Source organism: Schistocerca cancellata, chromosome 5 (genome assembly GCF_023864275.1).
Source record: "Schistocerca cancellata isolate TAMUIC-IGC-003103 chromosome 5, iqSchCanc2.1, whole genome shotgun sequence".
Classification (NCBI taxonomy): domain Eukaryota; kingdom Metazoa; phylum Arthropoda; class Insecta; order Orthoptera; family Acrididae; genus Schistocerca; species Schistocerca cancellata.
In genome coordinates, this window is record NC_064630.1 from 738,988,657 (window position 1) to 738,997,299 (window position 8,643).

Consider the following 8,643-nt stretch of genomic DNA (forward strand, 5'->3'; position numbering starts at 1 on the left):
CCGAGTATTGCTTCAAGGAAACACGTTGATGTATAATAAGGGAGATTGTGCTACAGAATTACGTTGTAAGTAGCTTTGAAGGTGCGCCACGTCAGATACCACAAAACATTAGCAGACTGTTTACGATTGCTTCTTGCTCTTAATTTCTCATGTGAGCATGCTACATCTGTTTTAAATAGGAAATGTTACAGTGTTTTCGCGATATCAGTGTGTCAGGATTTCATTTTCAGACATTTCTCTGGTCTTGCATGCATATTTGATGCAGTAATACAACACTTTGTCCTAATTTATGTAACTTTTTGTTATACAAGAAGAGAATTTTGTGATATGAAAAGGCTGCTTCCATAATCCAGCATTTTCTTTAATACAGACTGACGAAACTTGTGATCAGTGTGTGTACTCTTTGTGATGCTGAAAACGTATTTTGCCATGTTTGGTCGGGTTCCACTCTTTCGTTCTCACAGACTTCACCCAGGCGAGTTTGACTGATTGGAAATCTGAAGTCAAATGACAAAAATAAAACCACTACAGGAAAAGTAAACAGTATAACCCAAATTCAAGCACTTAAAAGAAAATATCACTTGAACAAGTCCACTTACGAATGAAATGGATGCCTTTGCACTTTCGACTTGAATGATTAACACACTCGTAAATGATGCAAGCTGGAATTTTTATCCACTTCCACCAGAAACTAAGGTTTTGGCAACTAACATAGCAGATGTTGGCTTCAGGTTAATGACATCATGACGGCTCCCCTTATTACACCTCCACGAAAAAAAGTTACAATTTTTTGTCATAAAGAAAAACAAAACACCGAATCTAAATTCTACGTATCACGGATGATAAAGATGAAATAAGGGATTACACAAAAATAACGCCTTTAGGGTTTTAGATAACAAAATGACACCAAAACCATCCTAAAGATTTATACGGTTATGAAAAACACTTAAGCACAATGACAACACACGACCACGAGTCCAAACAGAACACAAAACTGAACAATATGAACTCCGTGAATACAAATATACATTTACAAAATCTGCAGGGACGTAGAAAACTAACAATTGATATACAGGTCGTGCGTGACTCCTGATCTCTGTAAACTTCGATATGTAGATCAATGAAACATCATCATTGATGGATTGATGGGGTTAAAGGGACCAAATTACGAGGTCATTGAACCCTTACTCCTTTGTGTGTCAAGATGGGAACAGCCCCCACAGAGGAACGACACAAAAGACAAATCCTGAAGGACTTGATTGTAGCCGAGAACTGAGAAAACCAATAGATGGAAGCAAGTATAAATAAGACAGCGGTAAAAGAGTGAAGGTGGGAGAGTTGCCCCACCTAGAAAACAGCTGAAGACATCCGCGACACATTATGTGACTGGAGGCTCCCTATGTATCCGATCAGTTCTTCCATACCCTCCATTACTGAAATAAAAATAGCGATAAAATCTCAGGAAAGAGAACGATGACGACGAGTCTGTCACCAAACGACAGATGTAAAACAGTAAGAAGAATTGAAAGGTTGAGAAGGCTGAGCACCAAGTTAGGGCAGCCATTGGCCTCTTTGGATCAGAGACAGGGATGGGGCAACGCTCTGATCTCTCAAGTGGTTGACGAGGTTAATGTGAGCTGGGCCATATAGAGAAGTAAAAACACTTTCATGGACAAAATTTAGTTAGCCATTTTGACCTTATCCACTAGTACCAGAGATAGCATGTCAGAAAGTTTAAGGTTTCTCCATATGATGGCCAAATTAGAGCAGTTCAGTAGGATGTGGGCCATTTGAGGTGGGTACGACACACAGTGGGATGGATCCTAACATAAGTGGTTGTGGCCATGGGTCAGGCAAGTGTGGTCAATGTGGAGCAGACAGAGGACAGTAGATTCCCTGTGAAAAGCGTGAAGGGATGCATAGGTGTGGTCTCCTTTACAGTCCGCAGTTTATTTGGAGAAACCAGGACATTAATCTGCATTACAAGGTTCCAACAATTGTCAGTGTAGAGTCGACTGAAGGTCCAGTTTCAGTGGTTCCTCAGGATGCCAATGTGTCTCGGGGGTCCATCTAAAGACAACTCTCCAGTGATGGAGGTCTAACAGGAGATCAAGGATAGAACTGATCAATGGGTGTGAAGGGTAGCACCAGGTGACAGCCTGAAGACTACTCAAGGAGGCACTGCTGATTAAGAAAGACTCGCCAGTGCAAGAATGAAGGTGGCTGGGGGCTCAAGCAACGGCCACCAACTCTGCAGTGAATACACAGCATCCATTCAGCGTGGAGTGTAGTTGACTCCATCTTGTTCATGTGTAGTCAAAACCGGCTGGCCTGTCGACCATATATTGCATCTGAGCCTGGAAATACATCAAGAACATTCATGAACAGGCAGCAATAGATCATAGTGTCTATTGAACTTTTTGGTCCAAAGGAGAGGTCAAGGCAGATCCAAGGACGGGGTACACCCCATGAGGGTGCACTCAGTTTCTCCATGACAAGAGGAGACAGTGAGAAAATATTGAGTTTGGAGCAGAGACTCTGATGGTAGCTGTGATCATAAGTCCAGACCTTGGCTTTTACTGAGGGAAGAAATTCTCCCTATCAGGAAAGAGAACAAGACAGTTTGGACACTGAGAGTAACCGTGAATGTATATATCACATAGTTGAGCAGCAGTTGTTGGCGCCTGATCTGTAGGGAGGAATGTCAGCCTCTGCAAGTAGGCCATTCACAGGGCTGGTCTGAAAGGCACTTGTAGCAAGTTTGTCTACACAATAGTGTACCATGTCCAGTGTCCGCAATTCTGAAGATGATGTTGAGCCATTGTATGCTCCCATAATCAAGATGCAACAGCATTGGAGCTTTTTAGAGCTGTGAAAGTGTAGAGCTGTTTCCACCCCAGCTGATTTTGCTGAGATAGCAAAGAGTATTAAGGTGTGACCAGCAAATTCGCTTGAGTTGGCAATGAAAGGCAAGCCACATCAACAGGACATCAAAGACCAATCCCAAAAAATGATAAACCTCGATGACACTGAGCATTTGATCATCGAGGTAGAGTTCTGGTTGGGGATCGACTGGTTGGGGATAGATGGCACAACACTAAAGTGCACGACACATCTTGGCAGCAGAAAAACAAAAGCCATGGGCGAGACACAAAGACTGCGCCTTTCATGTCACACCCTGCAACCAGTATTCGGCATCACCTACAGCTGAGAAGCAATAGTAGACGCAGAAGTTGTCAGCATTAAGGGAAGGTGACACTAGACCCCACACCTGCAGCTAGACCATTGACAGCCATTAGAAGAAAGAGAACACTCAATACAGCACTCTTGTATATGGGAAGTACTGTGGAAAGCACCAAGTAGAAGCTGGAGAGTACAACAAGGGAAGAAGTTCTGGACAAAAATCGGGAGCTGGAATCTGAGACCCCCCACAAGGAGAGTAACGAGAATGTTGCTCTATGCAAGTCGAAGAAGACAGTAATAAGATATTGACACCGGGCCAAAGATGAATACATAGCAGACAAGAGGCAATAGAGTGGCCTTGGCGAAAACTGGCCTGAGATGGAGCCAGGGACCCTGAAACTCAAGGTACCAACACAGCTGTCAACTCACCATATGTTTAAGCAACTTGCAGCGAACATCAGGGAGGCTAACAGGGGAATAGCTGTCCATCACTAGGGGTTGTTTATATGGTTTCAGTACTGGACGATCACGCTTTCTCATCTCTGAGACGAGAACTCACTCTCACTCCAGATACAGTTGAAAATGGCAAGGATGTGACACTGGCAATCGTCTGATAAGTGTTTCAGCATTTGGCTGTGGATGCAATCTGTCACTGGAGCCGTGAAATGGCAATGAGGAATTCCCACTCACTGAATGTAACGTTACAAGATTAAAGGTGATGTGTACTAAATGGTATAGGAAGGTGGATCTAGGCATAGAGCCGCTTAAAGGCAATGAGATGCTCTATCAGTGGTTGTTGTTTATGGTGTTGGAGAAACCACCTGCAACTCTAATGGTCACAGTGGTTTCGGTGGTCTACCAACGTTCTGTCTTCTGACAGATGGATCCCAACTAAGAAGGGGTTGCCGAGTCATCTACCAACAGAATGGATACAATTGTACTCTGGATAACCTCATCGAAATCTCAATGTGGTGGAGTGCAAATGGGCGCCGGCAATGGTTAAAGCATCCTGATCAGCTTTGAAGCGAGCCCATCTGGGTGGATGCCCCGGCGAGTGACGCCAAGGGGAGAATGATCAGTGTCACACGTTATCTGGGACTCTCATGGGATGGGTGAGAGAAGACAGGGGCTGCAAATGGAAACATCAATGACCGAATAACACCCATGGGCCACACTGAACTCTGTGGGATCACCAGTATTGAAGAGGCAAAGATTGAGCTCTGGGAGCAAGTTATTGACAGCTTTACAGTGGCTTGTGGTTGTAGTTCTATCCCCACAAAGGGTTGCTGGCACTGAAGTCACCCAATATTAAGGACAGTTGGGAGAGCCGAGAAAACAGTACAGACATCACATTCAGGGACACTTCATTGTTGGGTGGGTGAAACAAATTACAGACAGTACATTCTACAGATGTCTTCAACATAAACATCCAAAGCCTCCAAAGTCATATTGAGTGCCACATTTGCTTTAGACAGAGACCAGAATGTCCATGCAAACTCTACCTGACCTGCGATTCTTGAAATAGCCCCGACAGCCATGGAGGGTTGAAGTCCACATTGCTGGGAAACATGCTTTGAGAGGGCAATGCAAAAATGATGGGAAATTCAGAAAACACATCGAGGTTAGCCAGGTGATGCAGAAAATCGCCACAGCTCCATTGGGGGATCACACTATCAGTATCCTGTGGAGAGGAGGGGGGGGATCGTGAAGCATCCAAGGAGGTAGGTCATACGTCAGGGCCAACTGCTGCCATTGGTTGTGAAGATACATCATCAATACATGTGTGTGTGTGTGTGTGTGTGTGTGTGTGTGTGTGTGTGTGTGTGTGTGTGTGTAGTGGTGGTGGTGGTGGTGGTGGGGGGGGGGGGGGGGTCAAGGCTGTAGGCGCCACCAGGAATGCTGGCTAAGATATAAAGGTGGAACGTGGGTGTCTGTTGCCATGGGGGCCATCAGTATCTCCCTTCTTTTGGAGTACTACTTCTTGTCTTTAGATCATTTAGTCTTCCACGAGGGCTTGTCTGTCCCCGATTCTGGGACAGAGCAGGAATGTCACTTCTTGCAACCTGCCACCAGTGGCTCTTTCAGCCATAAGCTGGCATCCAGTTGCAGGCCAGCAGTCCTGGGAAAGGACGGACCCCTTCCTGGTAAGAGGTGCTGGAGGAGGGTGTTGCTTCTCCAGGTGGGGATTGGGGTCTGATGTCCCGTGTGGATAGGGAGTCGACACTCCCAAAGGGCGAGTGGGGAAAGCAGGAGGTGGACCCCCAACCACCAGGGGGCAGGTGTAGTCGAGTGTAGAAGATGTAGATGACATGGAGGGCAATGCACAGTCACTAAAGATGGTGATGTCCTTGTTGCAGTAGCATATTGTCATTCATGTAGGTTGTCGTATTTCCTCTTGGTCTCTTGATATGTGAGGCAGTCAAGAGTCTTATATTCCTGGAGTTTCTTTTCGTGTTTGAAAACAGTGCAGTTTGGTGAACAGGGGAAATAGTGCTCCCTGCAGTTGACAAAGATAGAGGGAGGAGCACAAGGAGTGTTCACTTGCAGCTGACAACCACAATCGCTACAGATAAGGCTTGTGTTGGATATGTCCAAATAGCATGCATTTGTAGCACTGCATGGGAGGAGGAATATATGGCTTGACAGCACAGTGATACATCATCTTGATCCTGGGCAATGAGTCACCTTCAAAGGGCAAGATAAAGGCACCAGTATCCACTAGTCTTTTGGTAGCCACTTTTCATTTCCAAAATCGCTGCCATTTCCCCAAACCTATCCTCAGGGTGTTCAATGAAGAATAATGGCTTTGTAGTCAAAAAGGAATGCCCATCCATCCTGGGACAATCCAAGTATTTCTCATCTTGTCTCTTATCGCTATGTTCCTCCCATGGTGTAGCCAGGGAAAGGAACATTTTGAGGTCATATCTCTGTGCACTGTAATATGTCTTAGCTTCAGAAGAGATTGCTGAAGCCATGTGAACACCAGCAGAACAAAGTTTAATTCATGTCATGTGCAAAACTTCCTCCAAGGTATCACCCACTGAACGGGGGCTCTCTTTATGGGCACCAAGTAGCCACAGCAACAGTTACCCTGCCAGTAAATCATTGCCCTGAGTCTGTATGCCCCAGGCACATACTTCTTGATTAGTGTGGGGATTCCAGCTTCCAGCTCAGGCAACAACAGTGTGATCCCTGCATGGTCACGGGGCCATCACCATGCAGGTGCTTGACAATCTCCCCACAATGGAATGGCTATTGTGGTGGGTTTTGTGCATAGTTCATTGCAAGAAAGAAGGGTGCAAAGAGAGAAAGGCACAGAAGATGGAATATATGCTGCACTGGGTGACATTACCTGCACAATTTGTACTTCTATAGAATTTAGAAAAGTAGCAGCAAGTCAAACACAACAAGGGGATCACAACACTAATGATGAAAAGTTGTAAAAGGCTGGAAGGTAAGAAAACTTGTATCCAAAACACAAACCAGAACCAAGCAAAATTGGCACCAAAAGACCATCCAATGGAAAGGTAGAGAGGAAAAAATAATAAAGGAAAGAGAGACCTGCAGCATGGAAAGGGAACTAGCACTGCAAGGGCTGGGACCCATGGTGGCCAAGAATATGCTCATGAGAGATGTGAGCCCTCCTGGGACACGGGGACATAATATTGAGCGGACTTCTGGACATTGGCCGAAAAAATGAAATGGTAGGTTTTCAACACACATCTCTCACATTTTACAATAATTAATTAAAACTGGGAGAAACAATGGAACAACCGTGGTGATTGAAAAAGTGGAAAATCAGGGGTCTGCAGTCCTAAATCAGGTGAGTTGGAAGAAAGATTTCTCACTTTCTCTCTGCTCTCTCAGAACATACAATCAGGTAGAACATCAAGAAAACTGAGAACAGAAGTAGCACTTCTGAATTCTGCTGCTGATTTTGATAGCTTCAAGAGAAGGCATATTGTATAAACCAGAAGTCACCAAATGATTTTGTTCAAGAGCCAATCCTGATGATGTGGGACAGCACCTTAGGTCACATATTTACTGATCTTATTATTAACTGGTAGCCTACATAAATTACTATATTAAGAGTTATAACAATACAGGGTGATCCACAAAAATATGCAAATACTTTAATATGTTATTCTACAAGTAAAATTGTTCAGATAAATATTGGTCCGAAAATGTTTAGTTACAGAGTTACGGCTAATAAAAGATTTTACCTGATATTTAGCATTTTCGCTAATATGGAGTCATCGCAAAACTGTGTGAGGTTAAAGTGCAGCACAATTTCCATTTATTTTGTTGCTATTGGTCTGGTGAATCTAACAAAACATGTCCCAGAAGAGTATGTGCAGTAGTTTTCCATAACATCCAGAGGCAAAAACAATTTCGTAAAATTTTTAGTTTATTAACTACTTGGCCCAATTTGCTGTTTAAATTCCAGACCATTGCACAAAGTTTTCAACAAAAGTTGTAGAGAATTTAATTTTGGAAAAATGATGGTAATAACATTAACTGAAACTGTATGAATGTGTCAGATAATCTGGTTTTATTATTACCATAGCACATGTGAATTTATGTTAACCAGAAAAAACAAAGCTCAGTGTTAAGGAAGTTGTACAGTGTACATACCATGCAGAAAACTAACTCATTTCAAGGTTAGGAAAATGATGAACAGGTCACTAACAATTGCCAACAATGACACAAATGTTTCTACATTCTTAATGGAAAGTAAACTAATTTACTTGTATAATGATCATTGCTTCTCTGGATGTTCTGGAGAACTACTGCAGATACACACCTAGAACATGTTTTATGAGTCACCAGACCAATAACAACAAAATAAATGGAAATCGTGCTTTACTTTAACCTCGTACAGTTTTGCGATGGCTTCACATTAGCGATGTTTCTAAATTTCAGGCAAAATCTTTTATTAGCAGTAACTCTTTAATCTTTAACTAAACATTTGTGGACTATAATATTGTGCACTGCCTGCTACGTAATAACATACTACTTTCTTTTTCTATCGAAGTATTAAAATTTATTGATGTAATTTAAGCACCAAGTCAATGAACTGCGCTGGAAGTCAGTGAATATGTATGCCCAGAATAATGTGAGCAGCATATCATTATTATCTGTTTTGTTCTATACAAGAATGTGCGCCCGTCTGTTCTTCTTTAATTGCGCGCCTTTCCGACAGCATGTTACGCTAACAGGCTCCTAATTTCTTCCATTTTGTTCAAATGATCTAAACTTGTATTTCTGTTAGGAATTTATTTAATCATTACATGATTGTTGTCAATTGCAACTACTGATAGGATCTTATTATGAATACTTTATTCTTTCGCTCCAGAGTTGAGCTAAGATTGTTTCCAAATATTTTGCCAAAATACGGCACAATTCTTTGTTATGTTCAACTCTGTGAGAATTATTCACAAAATGTTAGATTTCAGTACA